This window comes from Marmota marmota, unplaced genomic scaffold (assembly GCF_001458135.2).
Source record: "Marmota marmota marmota unplaced genomic scaffold, marMar, whole genome shotgun sequence".
Taxonomy (NCBI): Eukaryota; Metazoa; Chordata; class Mammalia; order Rodentia; family Sciuridae; genus Marmota; species Marmota marmota.
The window spans coordinates 89648942-89665641 of NW_026000026.1; the positions used below are offsets into that span (position 1 = coordinate 89648942).

The following is a 16700-nucleotide window of genomic DNA, read 5'->3' on the forward strand; positions in this document are numbered from 1 at the left end:
TTAAAAATATTTTTATAAAAAAGAATCATTAAATGGGACAGTATCAAATAAAAAGATTCTTCACAGCAAAGGAATCAATCAAGAACATGAAGAGAGAGCCTACAGAATGGGAAAAAATCTTTACTCCAATGCCTGAGATAGAACATTAATTTCCAGGATATATAGAGAACTCAAAAAACTTAATACCAAAAAAACACAAATAACCCCATCAATAAATGGCTAAGGAACTGAAAAGACACTTCTCAGAAGAAATACAGTCAGTTAACAAATATATGAAAAAATATATTTCAACATCACTAGCTGTTAGAGAAATGCAAATTAAAACTACACTGAGATTCCATCTCACTCCAGTCAGAATGGCAATTTTCAAGAGTACAAGCAACAATAAATGTTGTCAAGGATGTAGACAAAAAGGTACACTCATACATTACCTGTGCTACTACAAATTGGTGCAACCACTCTTGAAAGCAGTATGGATATTCCTCGGGAAACTTGGAATGGAACCACCATTTCACCTAGTTATCCCACTCCTTGGTTTATACCCAAAGGATTTAAAATCAGTATATTACAGTGACACAGCCACATCAATGTCTATAGTAGCTCAATTCACAATAGTTAAGCTATGGAACCAACTATATGCCCTTCAACAGATGAATGAATTGAGAAAGTATGGTATATATACACAATGAAATATTACTCAGCCATAAAGAAGAATGAAATTAAGGTATTTACCAGTAAGTGGATGGAATTGGAGACTATCATGATAAATGAAAAACGCCAATCCTAAGAAACCAAAGTTTGAATATTCTCTCTGATATATGAATGCTGCCACACAATGATGGGTGAGGGGGAGGAAAGAATACAAGTTCATTTGAGTAGACAAAGAGGAAGGAAGGGAACTGAGGGGGGTGGAATAGGAAAACAATAGAATGAATTGGACAGTATTTTTCTGTGTGCATATATGAATACACAACCTATGAAACTCCTTATCATGTAGTACTGCAAGAATGGGAACCTAATTAGAATAAGTTATACTCCATGTACATATAATATGTCAGAATATACCCTACTGTCATGTATATTTAAGGAAAACAAATTTTTTGAAGTATTGAATGAAGAAAAAAAGGGAGTAGAAATATTTGTTTAACTCTGTGATAGAATTTATATATACATTCTCCTCAATTAGAAACCAATACTTATTTTAGACTATTGCATAAGTATATAGGTAAATACACTGCATACAAAAATACAAAAATAATACTAGTGGTTATCTCTAAAATGGGGAAGGATACTAGGATTGCCAGTGGTGTTTAAATTTTAAGCATTACATATAAGATTATAGGTAGTATAAGATAAATTAGCGGTCTTAACTATAACTAAGAAGTTTATAATATATTGTTTTATTTCTTTGCAATAATATTGTTATTATAAGTAAGAAAATAGAAAAAAATTACTAAAAGTTACCAATTGCTCTCTAGTAAGGATATTTTATTAGAAAATATAGTGAAATCATGAGTTCCTGCAGTGTATTTTGCCAGTAGCAAATGTGGGGTATTTATTTTGTAAATTGGAATGGTTCTGGTGAAGCTAGGATTCTTGGCCACCATAATTATGTGGATATGAAGCTTGAAATTCCTTCAGGTCCTTCTAGGAAATTTTGTTAGGTATAAATGATATTTCACAATTTAAATATATACCTTTCAGAACAATAGAAAGCTTTTGGAGAAAAAAACAAAGTGACATTATGAAGATCATGTGCTGTTGCTTTTTAATACTAATTTCTAGCACTGGTTTTACTTTCAACAGTTAAAAGTTTAAGCAGAGAACTCCCAGAAATAATCAAAAGTTTGTGATTTTTATTGTGTACCTGCCCTCTTTGATATTAGAGACTTGATTTACTTTTGATATAGTCTATTTGACTTATACACAGAACAAGTTGAATGCCAGTACCACTGACCCCACATCTGAACTCACCACCCAATTTTAAATTGTTCATTCAAAAAGTATTTGAGTTCCCACATTGTTTAACTCCCTTACTGTTTTAGAAAGTTTGACAAGTTGTCAGTAACCTCAAATAAATAAATAAATAAATAGATAAATTCTTTAATAATGATGTTAGGAATTTAAGTATATGACATGTGAGTTGGCTAAAAAGATAGATGCAATTTTCGAGAGCTGGAAGATATTAAAAAATAGACACAAAAACACAAAAGTGAGATTTTCAAAGAAATTCAAAAAACAAAATAATTTTAAAAGACAACATTTTCTCAAATACTATGTTAGGCACTATCCATAGATATATTAATTTAATTCCCAAAGTAGTTGATATCAAGTATGTTAGCTCAGTTCATGTTTTCTAAGTGCACAATTTTTTGCTTTTGCTCATAATTATAAATTGAGTTCCTGGTTAGGATTGGAGGTGCTATATTTAGTGTATAACAAAGAGTCCTTAGAGGAAAGAAGTGGTAGAAAAGATTAAATATTTTTGTTACAACCAGTTTTTAATGGTTTTTATTGACAGCTAAAGAATTTAAGTTCTAATCTAGAGATTGTATGAGTCACATCAGTACCATTATGTAATGTTGCCAAAGTAATAAGCAATTGAGGACCATAAGGGAAAGGCAATAGAGCTGTAGAAAGGAGAATGAAAGAGTCTCATTTAGGTGCTAAAATATCTAGTAATAATATGTCTTTGACATTTCATATTTATCCTTAGGAACTACAAATATGTCCTGTAAAGCTATCTTAGTCAAGGAAACCTCTCCAGTTTTTCAGCAAATATAGGACAGTGATGAACTCTGGTAATATAACTTGACAGTGGTTTTTGTACTAAAAATTAGTTGTGACAGATTAACTACATGCTTTTTTAATATTTATTACATTGTATTTTTCTCACTTTAATAAATGAACTTCTTATATGATACAAAGAGAATTAGACAATATAAATTATTTCAGAATCACTACAGAAATAAAAACCTCATTTTGTTAATATTTCTGTAACTTAGCAAGGATGAAAAAGGGAAAATAATTAAAGATCAGGTATAATAATAATAGAGAACAATAATTTTATTCAGTAGTAAAAAATAATTATTATTATAGTTGTAATGAAATAGCATCATTTGTTTACTAAGTGCCAAATATTATTCTAAGCATATGTTTTAATTTGGGCACATAATCATAGACATTGGTATTACTTTTGGTCCATGTTTACATCTATAAACAAAAAATAGTTAAAACAATGATTTAATTTAGAAAAGGTTCAGTGACTAAATTATGTGACTAAATGTAGTAAGTGAAAATTTTCAATGTGTCTTATTTATGGGCTCAATACTTTGTTGATTGGGAGTAAGAGGAAGAATGCTTATTTCTAGCTCAAATAGAGATCGATTTTAGGATTTTCTTTTATTGAGAGTCAATTACATTAATTCCAAGTCACTATTAGTAATATTCATCTTTGGTTCTTAAGTGTATAACATAGTTATTACTCAGGAGGAGGTACTTAGGCACATAATCAGTCTTTATTTTTTTTTCTTCTTTTTCCTAATGCAACTTTACTTATTCAGAAATTGCCTGATGGCAAATTTTTAAAATGTTTTGATATACTTCCACCTAAGTTTTATTTTCTACTTATCTAAAGAAGGTTATTTGGGAAACAAAATAAGAATTAAAGTTACCAGACAGTTTCAGGATCTCTTCTAAGTTACTGTGAGTTTTCTATCTACTATTTAGACAGCTATATTTTCTTTGGTCATTTTTGCTCTTCATCATAATTAACCATGTTATTCTAAAATCACTTTTCTGTTCTATGAGAATAAGAAAATATTTTAAAGCAATTTAATATATAGATAACTAAACTCTCATTGTTTTCCCTTATAGACATTTTTGATCATGAAGAAATGTTATTATCACAATCATAATTTTGTATCTGTGTTCATCAGTGCCAACAGAACTACTTCTGTGAAATCACATTATGCCAAACTAATTGATTATGATCTAAAAATAATGAGTGAGTTATTATATATTGCCATATGACCAAGGAGTTTTATTTATTTATTTGCATTAGGAAAACCTGAAGTTAAGGAAACATTTTTTTCTGGTCTCTGGAAAAAAGAGGCAGAGGATGATTGAGTACTAATATGCCTAGAATATTATTATAGTAGAAATTATAAAGTAGTTTCTTCCAATAAACTTATTTGAATGATAGTAACTCTCATTTGCTAGATATGCCAGAACCAGGAAAAGAGAATACTATCCTAAATAAAGCCTTTGTGAATACCACCTGGATGTTTCAGAAATCTTCTAAGAACTAGTTTGATACTTTTTTCTTAAGAAGTGGAAATGCTACCTACTGTCTGTTTTCCAACAATTTGTATTTCAATTCACACATATGAAGCCAAGCAGAAATTTCAGTATTCTTTCCTCATATGCTCAATATTAAATGTTCTTGGCAAGTATATCTATTATTGATTATTTAATATTGCTAAAGAGTTGGCATATAAGAAGAGATCATATTTTCTGATGCAGGAACATTATACTGAGAATTGCAATAGAATATATATATATATATTATATATATAATTATATATATAATCTCCAAGTAATGGCTCATTTCTGTGTCCTAGCATTATTTAAACTGCTGATCCTCAAGCTCTGCCCCACTGAAATTTCTACTTATCCTTCCTTTGCCTTCATATTTTAGGTTTGTATGGTTCTTTCTAACTAAATCAAATAATATGCTCAAGAAAGGAAAAGGAGGCAGTATATTTTGAGGCTAGTAAAATTTAGTAGCAAAACTAGATATAATTGTATTATTTGGCACAACTAGACCAATTCTAATTACAAACATATGCAAAGTCTTTGATGATATATTAGTTAATTGAACCAAACAATATATTAAATATTCAAGTGCAGTTTTAAACTAAAATTTTTATATATAATGGAAGATAACTAAAGAAAAACTTTCAGGAAAATAGCAGACTCATTACTCGGGAAATCCCTCCAGGTTAAAATAACTAAAAATGCTAAATTACATATTGAAAATGTTTTAAATATATTAAAAGGCTGCTACAAAAGAAAGTAATCAATATAGGATTAAAAAAGGTAAGAAAAGAACAAAGATAATGAAAAATGACTAGACATTCAGAGTAAGTGGCCTTATGAAATAATAAGAAAATGCCTAATTTATGGTATTTAAGAGAAACTAAAGGACTGGACATTGGTAAAACATAGAAAAATAATCATTAAATTTCCTACCTTTGGTAGCATCTAGCCTCAATCTAAATTGAAATATTTATAGTAGTAAAGACTACTAAAATTCTCTGGGTTCAGTGCACACATATTTAATTTCAGAGTTTCAGAAGGCTGAGACAGGAAGATGCCATGTTCAAGGTCAGCCTCAGCAATCTAGTGAGTTCCTTAGCAATTCAGGGAGACCCTGTCTCAAAATATAAAATAAGAGCTTTTTTCCCAACTTTTTGAAATATGCAGTAATATGCAGTAAGTTATTGTTTTTTTATAGTCACTTGAATGGGCAATAGATACGAGAACTTGTTGCTCCTAATTATGACTTAAACAAAAAAGACTACTTAAAACTACTACATAAATATTTTTGCTAGTTTGCTATAAATGTGGTATTTAGAAGGATATCTATAGTCTTAAATATCTACATTAGAATGGAAGATAATATTAATAAGCTAAGTATCTTAAGAAAAAGAATCAGAATAAGACCAATGGAAGTAAAAGGAAGAAACTAATAAGAAAATATGCAGAAGTGTAAAAGAAAATAGACAATAAATGCAGCCAAAATTTAGTTCTTTGCATGATTGAGAAACAGTACTGGTTAATACACAAGTAAAAGATGAAATATGGGACTAAATTCAGATTACACAGTTTGAGGTAGTGAACTGGTTTATACAATACTAAATACAATTGGTAACATATTAATTATTGCTGAGACATATATTTGCCCCTACCAGAAATATACTAATAGTTCTTTAAATACTTCATTATTTAGGTTATTTAACCCTGAATTTTATTCCCATATTAATGAACATATAATTATGTTTCAAATATTCTTCCAAAATTTAAAATACTGTCATATTTGTAGACTGGAGACAGTAAAAGTTTGGTTAGTAATTTTCTTCTAGTCTTACTCAAATTTGATCAATATGATTATATGAGCACATCTGTATATTGTTGATGGCATTAACTCTTTGTGTTTTTCAAAAGAATTTGGTAGTATTTCTAAAAAACTTTCTGAAAACTCATATTCTGACAGTCTCAATAAATATTCTCCCCCAAAATTGAATTTTTTAAAACAGTATTTAAGTAAACATATATATATAAATAATATAGTCAACTGAAAGCAAACTAAATATTTAACGTATATAGATGTTGAAAAATCTTTTTTACAACCTGTACAGTTATAGAGCAATTATTTTAAAAAATATTTACAGTACAATATTAAATGAGCAAAGCAAGAGTATAAGCTTCCTAGGTCTCTTATACTTTAAATTATGTTTACATGTGTAAACAAGTTTAAATAAAACCCAAAGCAAAATATACAAAATTACTATGATATTTTCTCTGAGTAGTTAGATTGTGAGTAACTAGTTTCTTTTTTTAATGGATTTTTTAAAAAAATAAATGACAACAGAATGCATTATAATTCTTATTACACATATACAGCACATTTTTTCATATATCTGGTTGTATATAAAGTATGTTGACACCAATTAGTGTCTTCATACATATACTTTGGATAATGATGTCTATCACATTCCACCATCCTTACTAATTCCCTGCCCCCTCCGTTTCCCTCCCACCTCTCTGCCCTATCTAGAATTTATTTATTCTTCTCATGCTCCCCCTCCCTACCATACTATGAGTCAGCCTCCTTATATCAGAGAAAACATTTGGCATTTGTGGCTTTTTTTGGGGATTGGCTAACTTCACTTGGCATTGTCTTCTCCAACACCATCCATATACCTGCAAATGCCATGATTTTATTTTTTTTTATTGCTGAGTAAAATTCCATTGTGTATATATGCCACTCCAGTCAGAATGGCAGCTATTATGAAGACAAACAATAGTGTTGGCGAAGATATGGGGAAAAAGTACACTCATACATTGCTGGTGGGACTGCAAATTGGTGCAGCCAATATGGAAAGCAGTATGGAGATTCCTTGGAAATCTGGGAATGGAACCACCATTTGACCCAGCTATCCCTCTCCTCGGTCTATACCCAAAAGACTTAAAAACAGAATACTACTATCCCCTTTCATTGTTGTGCTTACGGAAAGATTGGTTGGGTAGAGCCAATGTGTTTGCTTTTGTTCACTGTGACAAATACCAGAGACAATCAATTTAAAGGAGGAATGATTTATTTTGGTTTATGGTTTCAATCCATTGTCATTTGACTCTATTGTTGTGGATCTGTGGTGAGGAAGAGCATTACAGTGAAGTACAAATTGACATACTTCAATTAATGGAATTTGAATGAGAAAGAAAAGAATCAAGTGAGCGAAAGAATCAATACCTCCAAAATTGAATGCTATAGAATCCAGATTAAGGTAAAGTGTAAATCAGGTGTTTTTGAGAGTGGTCAAGAAAGTATGTAGAGTAGTTCTATCAGAAATCTGTGTATATGAGTACCTAATTAGACTCTGGAAAAGAACTCATGCTTAAAGGAGAAAAAGCCAGAAATAACAAGCATGACACACTCATAAAACCTCAAGGATAGAAGAGGGAAATGTTGAGCATCCTAACTAGAAATATCAATAAATATGAAAATGTTATCCCACAACTTTGTAACATATAAGAACACATGTAGCAAATGATTCTTAATTTTATAAAATAGCTTTATGGAAACAAATAGAGACACCACCTTGAAAACACTAGTACATTAATATCAAAGGCCCCGGTTAAGACTGCAGTGTCTGGGAGAAATAACAATGGCACCCAGTGGATGCTGAGCAACATCCTGTTTGTTGCCCAGTCCACCTGTAGTGAGAGGAAGGCTCAGTGGTAGAAGTTATGTAGAAATATGTCAGGAAATAACTGACTAGACTAATATCTGAGCACTTGTGAGATATAAAAAAAGGATATTTGCTGGAGAAAGCCATACCAAAGAGCAATATAATGTAATTTTTTTTTAACTTACTGGCTGATTAGATATGGGAAATAATGAAACTAGATTAAATAGTTGGAGAAACACACACACATGCATATATACACCCATGAATATACACACATAATCAGATTATATATAAAATCTTTCCAGTGTGTACACATTTTATATAATTTAAAATATTTAAAAAATGAAAAATATTAATATTTGCCAATTTCTTGTTTGTGGTCGAATTTTAGGATTATGATGATTTGTTATTTCAAAGAGCAATATCCAGGGAACACAGCATCAAATGTGCCCTTTCTTGATCTGCTTTTCAGTCCATATACACTTTTGGAAACAAAAAATAATAAACTGGTTCTCTCTGAGAAGTGTGTTCTCCTTGGATTAGTATATCTAGCAATGTATATTTTTCAAACTTAGTATAGTAAAAATATCAAGAAAAATTCATACCTAACTTCTCTTGTTATGACAAGCATATTCCTGAGGTCCATTTTAGGTCCCTTTTCTTTGGGCATGTACTTTAGAAAATATTTAATTATAAACTCTTTCATAACTCCTTTAAGATATAAATCTTTTTAAAGGGCTCCTGACAGTTTTACAACCCAGGATTATCTTTCTCAGGGATGTGGGAATCATCTTGATATGTAATCAAGGAAATGAGTCTTACTATCCCTCAGTACCTATAGAAGGATAGTAAACCTAAGTTCTACAGAATGCCTGGCACAAGTTGACAATTCTCATTCTACTTTTAAAAAAATTGTTTCAATTAGTTATATGTGGCAGTAGAATGCATTTATGCATTTTGATATACACATATGGGGAATAATTTTTCATTTTTCTGATGTGTACATGTGGTACATGTTGTAGAACCACATTGGTCATGCAGTCATATATAACTGACTAGACTCATATCTGAGCACTTGTGAGATATCCCAATATGTGTGTGTGTGTGTGTGTACACACACACACATATACATACATATGTATATACACACATATATATGTAAAATAATAATGTCTGTTTTATTCTACTATCCTTCGTATCTCCACATCCCCTCCCATCCCTTCACTTCCTCTACCTAATCTAAGGTAACTATTCTTCTCTAGTATCCCCTCTCTCCTTAGTGTGAATTAGTACCCACATATTAGAGAAAACATTCAGCCTTTGGTTTTTGGGGATTGGCTTATTTTGCTTAGCATGATATTCTCCAACTCCATCCATTTACTGGCAAATGCCATAATTTCATTCTTATTTAAGACTAAGTAATAGTCCATTGAAAAAATATATATATATATATATTGAATATATATATATATCAAATTTTCTTTATCCATTCATCTGTTTGAAGGGCATCTAGCTTGGTGTCATAGTTTACCTATTGTGAATTGAGCTGCGATAAACACTGATGTGGCTGTATCACTGTAGTATGCTGCTTTTAAGTCTTTTGTGTATAAACCGAGGAGTGGGATAGCTGGGTCAAATGATAGCTCAATTCCAAGTTTTCTGAGGAATCTCCATACTGCTTTCCATAGTGGTTGAACTCTCCAACCCTTCTTTCAATTGAAGGTGAGCTCCAACTGTGTTCTGGCCTCTTCATATTACAATAGACTTAAATTCTTCCTCATCTACCTGTCTACTGCAATGTTTATTTTGATGCCTGCTAAATTACAGACTTTGCATATTATTTGTATATATTTAAGTTAGCATTTATGAGGATTTAAAATCATTATGATGAAGTTCTACCTATGCTTTTTCAAAACTTTTGTTTTTGACTAATTTCCTATCTTTCAACGAGGTATACCTAATGTGCCCGCTTGTTCTCTCTCTCCCTTTTCCCCTCCCTCTTTCTTTCCCCTTATCTCCTAGTAGATAGATACTAAGAAAGGAGAATAAGTATTGCTAATTTCTCAAATTGTTATCATTTCTTTTAAAAAGTTGTTTGTTGTATGGGGAGGTATTAGGTAAATAAGGTAAAACATGTTTTAAAAAATAATACTCAAATTTAATTGTCCTTGTTACACTTCCCTTCCAGCTGCCAAATTAAATTAAGAACTAGTTTCATCACTACTAAATGTGTTACAGGGATGCTGAGGCCTTCCACAAAACTGAGGCAGCACAAATTCTTGCATCTGAATTCTTGCAAACAGGCCAGAAAAATTTCAGACATGTCTTCACAGTAACAGGCATGAGTTTATTAGAAGGAATAGAAAAGGGGAAAAGTAGACACTCTAAAGGAAGAGGGTGGGTTCCCTTAGGAGTAGGAGAGTGTACTGCCCTTTAGTTTTATCTGGGGTCCCAGGGAAATTTCCAGTCAGATCCATCATTGACTTTTGGCCAACAGCAGGATGATGACAGATTTTAAATCCCCATTGCCAGCCACAACAACTCTAGGACACTTTGGCCCATGCTGTCCAGTTCTAATTAGAAACTTTTTTTAAATAGATTTTATAGTTAGGAAGAATTTTCCTTATCTCTTTGAGTTCTGGTGATCTGGTCTGTGTAAGGGTCACAAAAGTTCTCTTTGGAGTAACTTGTTTTCCTCTTATCAGCATTATGACATTATTTTGGGCCTTCATTTCTCCTGCAGATAATTGTTAGTTTCTTGAGGAATGTAACATATACTACAACTTAAGCCATGCAAGGCTTTAGGTAAATTGTGTTTTAAAAGTGAAAGCATGATGAGGTCAACACAGTGAGCCCATTTTGTAGAATTTTTCCTTTAACTTTATGTTTCTACCAATCACTTCTATCTGTTCCCTATCAAAAGGAAGTATATTAAGATGAATAAAATTATCCAAAGATAAACTAATAACAAAATGTTTTAAAACACATGTTTCCTAAAGAATTTGGAAATACTGGGCTGGGGATGTGACTCAAGTGGTAGCGCACTCGCCTGGCATGCGTGCGGCCTGGGTTCGATCCTCAGCACCACATACAAACAAAGATGTTATGTTAAAAAATTTTTTTAATATAACAAAATTTTTGTTAATATAACAAAGATGTTATATTAAAAAATTCTCTCTCTCTCTCTCTCTCTCTCTCTCTCTTTAAAAAAAAAGAATTTGGAAATACTAAACATTAAACTTTAAAATACTAAAGGAAAATGTACTTCTTCTAATAATTTTGAAAAATATGTATATTGTATTACCAACATAAAGATTCAGACAATTTGCACATTATTTTTTTATAAAATTTGAGCATTATTCTATATTTGTGAGAGTGTTTAAGTAAATAATTCCAAATTTATTTTTCTAATGATTTTTTCCTAATGGGCTTATGATTTTTTCCAAAAACTCATTTAATATAAAGAGCTAAATATACATACCTATGATTAAAAACAATATTTGTTTGAACCTTTAGTTCACATGCAAAAAAGTACTGAGTATGCTTTTTACACTAATGCCTGGATTGTATGCTAGGAAATTTGATGTACATGAATACATCAAGATTCCTTTTATTTATCTTTAATATTTACCTGTTTTTTTTTTCTTTTTTCTTTTCTTTTTAATTTTTGGTCAGGATTTAGCTCTTTCCTACTATTAAAGACTTTTATTAGTTTCCATTTCTCCCAAAGCAAAACCCAATAACTTTAAATTGGTATTCAGTCTTTCCTCCCCTCCCCCATCCCACCTCTACCATCCACTTGATTATACATGCTTCTTGTAAAGAAAGTACAAATTTTTTCTTTAGTATTACAAATATTGCTTTCTCTGCCTATAATGCTCTCCCAATCTCATCTCCACAAAACAGTTTTTGAATTCTTTAAACCCAGTGTAAACACTGTTGTGTCTAGGGTAAAACAGTGTTAAATATTTATCTTAACCCTCTTCTTTTGGAAAAGTCTCCCTTACAGAGACTGGGAAACTAAAACATGCATTTTTTAGATTCTTTTGCAGCTATGCCTACAAGGGACTTGGGGTATATCAGTCACTTATACACTAAAGTTTAGAAGACTATAAAAAGCGTATATTTTATTTCTGCTACTGTTTTCAAGGGCACACATCAGAGGAGCATTATTTTTCTTAGGGAAATATTAGCAACAGTTCTAGTTTATAGTCTTTGGTTTCAGGGCTGCACAGGTATGGGGCATTTGATCCGTTGGCACAAATGATGGCAGGCATTTAATGGCACCAATGCTGAGTGCTGTAATAGTCTATTTCTGTCTGCTTCCTAACTGCAGAAACAGCAACTCAGCTTGATTCCTAGCAGCTGTTGCTAAAACCTCTGAATCTGGAAGATTTCTTGTCATTGAAAAGGATGCTGTTCCTCAATTACTCAGGTAGGTCTTTTGTGTGAATTTGGGGGCTATTCCTAAAGCCCAGATTAACATATTTCTTCAGCTTTCCTAAATAGTTAGTATACAACTTAAATCAACAGTAATCAGTGCTCTTTGTGTTTAAGCTAATCAGAGTATATTCTCTTCTCTGCAACTGGATTCTGACCATTAAAAATGCCATATCCTTTATGAATTTTCTCTAATATTCTGGGCCTTTAGCTCTTTTCTTGAAACACAGTAGCACTTATTACATTCATTCTGTTTTTATACCTACTCCCTACAGTAAAATTTTACCACAGATTGACACTTGTTCCATCTGTAATTTTCAAAAGCAAAACTTTTTCATGTGCATGTATTGTGCTGTCTTTTCTTTGAGAGGTATCCCTTCTTTTGAATTCAACTGACTTCCTTATGACTTACTTCTCTGGTGTGCATGTAAGGTTTATTCTTTCTTTTTTTCCTTTCTTTCTTTCTTTTTTTTTTTTTTTGCTTCTTAGAGGAAAACAAAAAATTTTCTTACATAATGACCACTCTGGCTACATAAGGTTAAAAATTGGCTCTTTGAAAAAGGACCACAGTCCGGGTCCTTCTACAGAAGCCTATTTAAGGATCTCCAGTAGAAAGAGAGTTTGGTATTGGATTTCCAATTGTAAGACCATTTGTAGCTTGGTCATCTCATACATCAGGGCAGTTCTGAGGTACATGGTGGTGGTTGGCAGGTAACCTTCAAAGAATCCTAGATTAGCCCCCAAAGACGAGACTGGATTTTCAGCATCTGCTGTAGTGTTGAAGCAGACCTCAGCCACCAGCAGGTGCTTCTTTCCAGGATCTTGTCTCATGAATTTGACGAATGAAATCCGCAGATGAGGAGGAATGAATGTAAAAAAGTAGAATTTATTGAAGTGAGAAGAAAAGAAACAGATGTCCCACAGGGCAAGAGGGGATTCAATAGGGATTGCCCTCTGTTTTTTTTTTTTTTTCTCCCTACATTCATGTAGAAAAAAAGTCACTTTGGGATCCAGATCAGAATATAGTATAGAATTAATTTAAGAAAATTATATCAATCACCATTAAATGTTTTAACATTATCTTCAACAAGAAGTAGCATTCTAAACTTAACTAACTGTATTTTACTTGAGAGAGACAAGAATTTAGAAAAAAAGAGGTAAAAGTGATACATATGATTATGACATAGATGATGTTGATGATTCATAAGTACATTCTTATCACCAAGCACTTCAAGTTGTATTCATGAATAGATTGTGTTGATGGACTCACAAGCATGTTCTTATCCCCAAACACTTCAAGTTGTGTTCATTAAATATACCTAGTTTTAAAATTTCAATTATGTGTAAATAAAATAGTTCAAAATATATACAGACATGTACATTTCTACAAACTCTATAAATATGTATTAGAACAGTCCATAAGCTGATAAGAATCCAGAGGCCCCACATACTGGTGCCTATTAGCTAAATATATTATATGTGAAAATGAAAATTAAAAATTATATTTAATATGCTTTTAAAATTATATAAGGAATTTACATACCTGCATCATTTTTTAGTTGGACTTTTCCTTTTCTGCTTTTTTAAATTTTAATTTATTTCTCAACTGACATAAAAACAAAAAAATTACACATAATATGTCAATAGGGACCTTCAAATTATTCATTTTAGTCAACTGTCTCATGTTAAACTCATTTTTTTAAAAAAATGAAACACATTTGACTTAAAGAGAGACTTTAAAGCATAATAAGTAGTTAAAAAGTAACATCTGGTCTCATTTAAAAAATATTTTGAAAATCAAAATTGTCAAGTAAAAATAATATAATTCATTCAAGGTATAATATAGTTATACACATGGCAATACATTTTTTAGTGCATAAATATTTTGAAAAGAAAGATCTTTTTACCTTCAAACTTATTCCTAGAATAGATCCAAGGTAACAAAGATATGAGAAGTGGGTAAAGGTTACACTTGTGATTGTCTTTATGATCTTATCAGAAAAAAATGTCTTATTCCTTTCATGATTGACATACATAAAAGTCTTTTCTGAAGTGTAAAACTCAGTTCACTGTTGGACTAATAGACTAATTTTTCAGATATATTCATAGAGATTCTCTCAATTTAGAAAGTTTAGTACTGAAATGAAAAATAAATTTAAAAATTACAGTGAAGCCTCAATTAACAGTGGTCAGTTTCCTAATGAGTCCCTGGTGAGGGATATGTGTGTATCTTAGTTTGTCAAGGTTTGTCAAGGATATGTGTGTAACTGTTAGGTTGCAAATCTGTGGTTCTCAATACACAAAGGAACTTGGAAATACCTATTCAAAGGCTCTAATCTAATTACTCTTGACATTATCAGAAATATTTTCATAATACTTTTAAGAAACAGCCTAGATTATTAAAAATATGCCTAATACAAATTAATTTCCTCTAATGTATTTTTATGTTTTATTAAAAATGTGGAAATATTGGATAAAATGCAGTTAAGCAATTTGTATATTTAATATTCTTATTGACATTCTTGGACAAGTCTGTATGTTCCATGTTTTCCCTAACCCAAATCTTTATCTTTTATCATTTAATTTTAATTGCATGTGTTTCCTTTTGTTGTTGTTGATGCAATATGATAACTATGAAGTGACACACCATTAATATTGTGAGATAAATCACAGAAATTCAGGCAAATCTCAAATTTTAAAAGATAGTTAATCCTTTCTGAATATGTATAATTTTTTACTTTAAAAGATTTTAAACTTAGAGGAAACTCCAAAAACTACAAAAAAATCCTATATTTAATTTACATCGATTTCTCCAATGATAACATTTTATCACATCACATTTGTACACATAGGCACTTGCTCTCTCCCTCTTCCCTTTTTCTCTCCCCATCACTTCTCTCCCCCATCACTTCCTCCCTCTGTGGATAATCATTTAATCATGCCTGAATTAGTCAACTTCATTTTTTTCAAAGAACAAATAAATACTGTCCATTATTGTAGTTCAATAATGTTTCTTTGATTTCTATTTTATTTGCTATGTCTCCTAACTTCTTCAGATTTACTGTCTTTTTACAATTTCTTAAAACAAATGTGTAACTCATATGTTTTTCATTCTGTTTGTTATGCTAATATAAGCAATTAGGGCAACACAGAAGCCAGATTTAAAGATAGGTAGTTAGTGTTGTTAGATAAATCAGGTCTAATATTGAGTAAGATAAAGAAAATGGAGACCATTATGCAGAATTGAGTCCAGGAAACACCTGAGAAAATTGAAAATGTGAATGTTCCGAAGCCCCCGCCCCTCATCCTAATGTTAATGAAGTAGCTCCCAGCAAACAGCTAGGTGCTAATCAAACCACCCCATGCCCTTCCTGCTGAGATTACTCCTCCTTGCCCCATCAGTCCATCTATCCTCCCACCTTTTGGTCTTCCCATCAACATTCTATCACTGCAGGATAGAGGGAAACAAAGGACAGGTATATGGGAGGACTAAAATAAGACCTTAGATATAAAAAAGGGAAGAAGACCCCACCCCCCCCTTCCATGAATTTTGGGTTCCCTTCTTCTTCCGGGAGGAAGGGTTTTTTTAAGAGAGAGAGGGGGAGAGAGAGAATATTTTTTAATATTTATTTTTCAGTTTTTGGTGGACACAACATCTTTATTTTATTTTATGTGGTGCTGAGGATCGAACCCAGGGCCACGCGCATGCCAGGCGAACACGCAACAGCTTGAGCCACATCCCCAGCCCCCAGAAGGAAGTCTTTTCTGCTATTCTTTTTTTAAAAAAAATATATATTTATTATTTTTAGTTTTTTTTTTAAGAGAGATAGAGAGAGAGAGAATTTTAATATTTATTTTTTTAGTTTTCAGCAGACATAACATCTTTGTTTGTATGTGGTGCTGAAGATCGAACCTGGGCCTCACGCATGCCAGGCGAGCATGCTACTGCTTCAGCCACATCCCCAGCCCTCTTGTATTCTTTAAATAAAGCCTTCCACTTTCCAACCTACACTTGCCTGGGTGTGCTTCTCTGGTGTTATACTTCAGCATTCAAAGAAGCAAGGACTCATCACCAGTAAACAGCAGTAACAACATTTCTATTGACTACTTTGGATAATTTTGATGTTATACTTTATGTTTATTGAATTTTAAATATCTCTATTATTTTTCTCATTGCATCCATATATTACATAATAATGTCTTTTTTATTTCCAAGCTTCTTCTTTGTTGTGTTGTGATTTTATTTTATTTTGTTTGGAGATGTTGGTACATGTGAAACATATT

General features: G+C 31.7%; 1 long non-coding RNA gene across 1 annotated transcript in view; it reads left to right on the plus strand.

Annotated features, from left to right (window-relative positions):
* The window catches only part of LOC125619134, a 40734-nt gene extending 24398 nt beyond the window's left edge, over positions 1-16336 (plus strand). Inside the window, exons 3-4 of the long non-coding RNA XR_007350658.1 lie at positions 12313-12411; positions 16280-16336. This is a non-coding gene — a long non-coding RNA (uncharacterized LOC125619134). The remainder of the gene's footprint in view (positions 1-12312; positions 12412-16279) is intronic.
* The last annotated feature ends 364 nt before the right edge of the window (positions 16337-16700 follow it).